The sequence below is a fragment of the Falco rusticolus genome, chromosome 1, assembly GCF_015220075.1.
Source record: "Falco rusticolus isolate bFalRus1 chromosome 1, bFalRus1.pri, whole genome shotgun sequence".
Taxonomy (NCBI): domain Eukaryota; kingdom Metazoa; phylum Chordata; class Aves; order Falconiformes; family Falconidae; genus Falco; species Falco rusticolus.
Genome location: NC_051187.1, coordinates 83914962 through 83920700, shown reverse-complemented (window position 1 = coordinate 83920700; position 5739 = coordinate 83914962). Strand labels below are relative to the sequence as shown.

The following is a 5739-nucleotide window of genomic DNA, read 5'->3' as shown; positions in this document are numbered from 1 at the left end:
TCTGGCAAGTTCTTTATCTCAAATTCTTTCATTATCACTATTCTGCTGCTCTCTATTATTAGGTGTTCAGAAATTGATTTCTGCTTTCGTCCTGCCCATTGCACAAACATCCTTTTCCAACCTATTCAGTTTGCAGATAGGTTTGTTCCTGCTTTTTTCCGTGGGGAGATACTGCTTCCCACAAGCTGGGAAGAAACTGCCCTTTCTCTCCATTATCCCAGGTCAAAACCTCTCTTAAGTCTTACCTTTGCCTTGACACTTCTAAGAAATATTGATAGTCATATGTATAAGAATACATGTTCCTTTACAGAGCAATAAAACATCAATATTTCCCTGTACTTTCTGATCTGTTATAGCCATTTCTTGTCTCTAGTCTCTTGTTGAAACTAAAATCTACTTTAGATCCGCATTTTAAAAGTTCTTAAAGTCAGATCTTGGCTTATGTGAAAGGTTGTAAGTGTCACCACAGAAATAGTGAGGATAGATGGAAAAGTGTTATTATCTCCCTCTCACAGAGAGCTGAATCAGGAAGCCAGCAAGCAACACACTGGCGCCAGAACTGGCAAATTAGTGCCCATCTTCCAAATTCCAAAATGGGCTTTCCATAGGAAAACAGTCTTTCTTGGTTACCAAATACACATTGGAACTGTGCATTGCACCTCTTTTAATGTTATGCTGTGTATGTATGTGATTAACCTGATGTCATGTTATTGGACTTTCATTGCCATTATTTACTGTCAGTGAAGAGGTCTTTCTGTTAACCCTTTAGCCATGATACATTTAAGCAAATGGTATTGTTCTGCCACTTTTCAGAATCCTCCATTTATCATTCCAGGACTGAGAGGTAAAAATAAACAACTTATTCATTTAATCAATATGATGGCCAGTTTTCTTTATCCCACATTCCCCTTTATTCCCCTTTACTCTCCCAGCAGTTGTCTTCATGATTTCAGAAACGCCTGACTTCCAGGGACTTTTTACCCATTTAGCTATTCACTTTCCAGTGCCTTCACTTCTTTGCTTGTAACAAAGACAGATGTGTGTTGATTTTTGTTAAGCTGTTCAATTTCAGGTGTAGTGTCTTATTTATCTATTTATTTTATTTTACTTGCAGCTACTGAAGTATAAATATGGGCAATACCAGTATTTCACACTGCCTGTTTTGTTCATACGTTACAGTACCTTACCAAACTATGCATATTGGTAAACTTTAATAGTTCCCAAGTCTCCAATAAGCCAGGTTGATTTGAAGAAGTTTACACTGGAATTTAATAATATTTTCATTGTTAATATGCATACAGTAAACCTAAAATCTGCAAGTAGCAAGAATTTTTAATAAAAATTTTCCAGCTTTTAGTAAGATGAACTGTACCTACACCATGTTATAGCAAGATCTGCTTAAGATTTATAACTTCTGTGAATGGATGAGTTTTATTATGTCTGTTTAATAACAGAATGGATTAAGGCAGAAGACAGTCAAGCCAGCATTTCTTGATGTACATGCTTAGTCCCTTCTGTGTGCCCTGAGACCTTACCACTTCATTTTATCTTTGGAACTGCAGTACCTATACCCCAGGGGGACTTATAGAGAAAATCATACCACTGATTTAAGGGTCTAAAAACACATTTCGATATCTACCTTCAGGGGCTAAATTTTATTGAGAACAGCATGTTCTTTGAAAGCAGTGTTTCAACACCCAGGACGTCACATCACACTGGGACTCAGCTGGCGTAAACTGGACTGGAAGGGCCCATTAACTTCCCCATGGGGAGTTAAGCATTACCGATGTGTGATCTCTTAGAAATGATGCAGTTCAGGAAGACTGTCCATGTGAGTGTGTAAAGTACAGTGTTTGGTAATAGCAGGAGTGCTAGCAATTCAGCACTATCGGTTTTAAACTCAGATAATTGTTTCCCAACTACTCTGTCTGCCCAAGTTATGACTGATTATAATAGTTGTCCTCAGTTTCCTTACGTGTAGACCTGCACCATTTCATAGTCCCTCTGATCTGCCTGCATCTCTTCCATCTCGGAGGGGGGGGGGTGGGGGGGTGGGGCGGGCCGGGGTGCAGGCTGCTTCTACCTGTGGTGACACAGTGCATTTCTTTCTGGAGTTTGAAATCATGTGGGAGCCCATGCTGCGAGCGGGCTGTCTCACAGCTAGTTCACAGCCCACCGGGCTCGGTATGAGGCCCCCCACCAGCCACAGGCCAGACTCGGAGCCAACTGCCGCCCGAACCAAGGCACCGGCCAGGCCCAGGCACCACTGTGGTGTTTTAGGGCTACAGTCGGACAAGGCCGCTCGCCTCAGCTCACCCAGCCGTGCACAGCCCACTACAACAGGCCATGCGGCCGCCACGTGCACCCTGCCCCCGCCCCCACCCAGCGCGCAGAGGCGGGGTGCAGGCTGCCCGCAGGTGGCACGAGCCACTGTGAGGAAAATGGCTCCCCAAGCGACTTCTGGCAGGCCGCGCCACCGGGCAGAGAGGGGCTAGCCGGGAACCACCCTGCTGCCAGGAGGAACTGCGGGCCCCTGGCGACCACTGTCTCTTGCGACACTGTCCCAGCGCGCACTGAGTCCCATCATTCCTTGTCCTTCCTTCCCTTATGGCTGTTTTCTTCTGAACACCTCGCGCCAGTAACCGTCCATGACTGGCAGCATTTCCCTCAACCAGGCCTTCCGCACACAACAGGTGCCACGTCGAGAACCACCACACCACACCCCCCGGGTGCAGGCAGCCCCGGGCCGGAGCATTCCATGGGAGCTGTCCTGAGGGGAGACAGTCTGTGCTCTGGGGAAGGAGCAGCCATTATGGGTGCTGTCCTGAGGGGAGTCAGTCTGAACTCTGGGGAAGGAGCAGCCATTATGGGTGCTGTCCTGAGGGGAGCCATGCTGCGCTCTGGGGAAGGAGCAGCCATTATCTGTCCTGTCCTGAGGGGTGCCAGGCTGCATTTTAGGGAAGGAGCAGCCATTTTGGGTGCTGTCCTGAGGGGAGCCAGAATGCGTTCTGGGAATGAGCAGCCATTATGGGTGCTGTCCTTAGGGGAGCAGGACTGCGCTCTGGGGAAGGAGCAGCCATTTTGGGTGCTGTCCTGAGGGGAGCAGGACTGCGCTCTAGGGAAGGAGCAGCCATTATCTGTCCTGTCCTGAGGGGAGCCAGGCTGCGCTCTGGGGAAGGAGCAGCCATTATCTGTCCTGTTCTGATGGGTACCAGGCTGCACTTTAGGGAAGAAGCAGCCTTTATGGGTGCTGTTATGAGGGGAGCTAGTCTGCGCTATGGGGAAGGAGTGGTAATTATGGGTGCTGTCCTGAGGGGAGCCAAGCTGCATTTTAGGGAAGGAGCAGCCATTATGGGTGCTGTCCTGAGGGGAGCCAGGCTTCGATCTGGGGAAGGAGCAGCCATTATGGGTGCTCTCCTGAGGCGTGCCAGGCTACATTTTAGGGAAGGAGTATACATTATGGGTGCTGTCCTGAGGGGAGCCAGGCTGTGCTCTGTAGAAGGAGCAGCCATTATCTGTCCTGTCCTGAGGGGTGCCAGGCTGCACTTTAGGGAAGGAGCAGCCATTATGTGTGCTGTCCTGAGGGGAGCCATTCTGTGCTCTGGGAAGGACAAGCCATTATGGGTGCTGTCCTGAAGGGAGCCAGGCTGCGCTCTGGGGAAGGAGCAGCCATTATCTGTCCTGTCCTGAGGGGTGCCAGGCTGCATTTTAGGGAAGGAGCAGCCATTTTGGGTGCTGTCCTGAGGGGAGCCAGAATGCGTTCTGGGAATGAGCAGCCATTATGGGTGCTGTCCTTAGGGGAGCAGGACTGCGCTCTGGGGAAGGAGCAGCCATTTTGGGTGCTGTCCTGAGGGGAGCAGGACTGCGCTCTGGGGAAGGAGCAGCCATTATCTGTCCTGTTCCAGGTGCCAGCCTAGGCCTGAGAACAACAGTGCATGGCAGAACCCCAAATCATAAAAGCTTTGCAATATCTGGTCCAGGCTTTGCAAGGACAAGTAGGGAACTTGAAGGGACAACTGAAAGAGGAAGGAACGCAGGCAGATTATTTACAATCTGCTTTGAAAGAGCAGCTTCTCTTGGGTGAGGACAGTTCTCCACTGCCTTAAAAGCTTATTGCATATTCCAATAGTTAATTGGAGGATTAAGTACCAGAATTGGACAACTGGATATCCCCATCTGTTCTCTGCGGCTCTTGGTTAACACTGAGTTTAAATAGGAAGATGATGAGGATGAATTCCCTCAAATTACTACTAAAGAAGTTCCGTATTCTGCTACTGAATTAGCAAAATTGAAAAAAGTGTGTGGCCAGACTCCTAAGGTGTCAGAGACAGAATGTGTTTGGAGAGTGTAATTGTCCGGGGGTATCAGATATTGTTAAGCCAAAAGGAAGCTGAGGGCTACTGGGGGGCAGGAGTGTTCATGACCACTGGGAACTACCGTGTGCCCTGGTCCCTGATACAAAGAGCAGCTTCTTGCTTTGGTGGTCTTAACCCTTTGGAAACAGGGGATCCCCTTGCTGGTATAGTGTCAGTTGACCAACTAGTAGAAAATGTGCAGAAGGCAGCATGTCTGCAAATGTTTTATGACCAGGAGCTTAGACCTAAACAGTAATCTCCAATGATGATAGCGGTCAACCCAGAATGAATGACTGCTCTCATAAGGGGCCTCCCTGACTCCTTAAACTAGACAGGTCTTCAATTACAGGGGAAAATACAGTCAATGTCCCAGGGCAAAAGGGTTATTGCTGCACTAGAAGGAATAACGATCCCTAATCGCAAATTCCTGGAAAAGAAAATGTAGACTTGGGGAGAAGTTGCTCATGATTTAATAAATTTTGGATGAAAATATGGCTCTGTCAGTGTTCCATGCACAAAATGGACTGAGAAGGTTTAAGGTGCACAGAACTGAAACATCCCCCACACCCAACTAACAATAAAAGGATGCCTTTCATAGCATCACCAAGTGGGAGAGAGAGAGGACACAGATGTAAGGGTCTGTGGACCATGGGGTGGCGGAAGGGTATTCCCCAAGATCTTATGAACAGGTTGCCAACTGACAAACTGGAGAAGCTGGTGTCAGGGTGGCCTGAAAGTCTACCAGTTAAGAATGAGAGCCCAGTTCCTAGTGCCCCCTTAGCAAAGCCAACTGCATCCCTAGGCCAACAGCAAACTAATGCCTTTGCCCCTTGTTGTGAGTGGGAGAGTGAAGGGTGGGTATATATGAGGCAGCTCACTGAAAATCATCAAGGTGTTCTGTTAGTAACTTGTTCTGTGGAACCTAAGTTGGTACCAATGATGTTCCTGGTAGATACTGGAGCTGAAATTTCAGCTATTAAAGCTGAAGATGTGGCACAGAGCAGCATGGCTTTGTCTAAGCAGTGTATGTTTGTTGCAGATGCTTTTGGTAATGTTCAAGCGCAAACATTGGCTACTGTTGGTCTGTGATTACCTGGGGAGGGTACAGCCACTCCAGTAGCGATGGTTGCGGGGCCATTCCCGCTCAACCTTTTAGGACTCCATGTTCTGAAGGTAAAGTGTGGATTGATGATAAGGGGAGGAATTGGACATTTGGCACCCCATCTATAGATACATGGCTATTACACGCCTCACCTTTGCTCCCTCCCTCATAACTGATGAATGTCAAACCCTCTCCATTACCCTTAGGGGCACAGGAAGGGATAACCCCAGTATTGGAGGAGTTAAAGGAAACAGGGAATTGTAGTTCCAGCCCACCCTCCTT

General features: G+C 48.0%; 1 pseudogene; it reads left to right on the top strand.

The window, feature by feature from the left end:
• Window positions 1-2186: 2186 nt before the first annotated feature.
• LOC119151600 lies at window positions 2187-5444 on the top strand (annotated as a pseudogene).
• The last annotated feature ends 295 nt before the right edge of the window (window positions 5445-5739 follow it).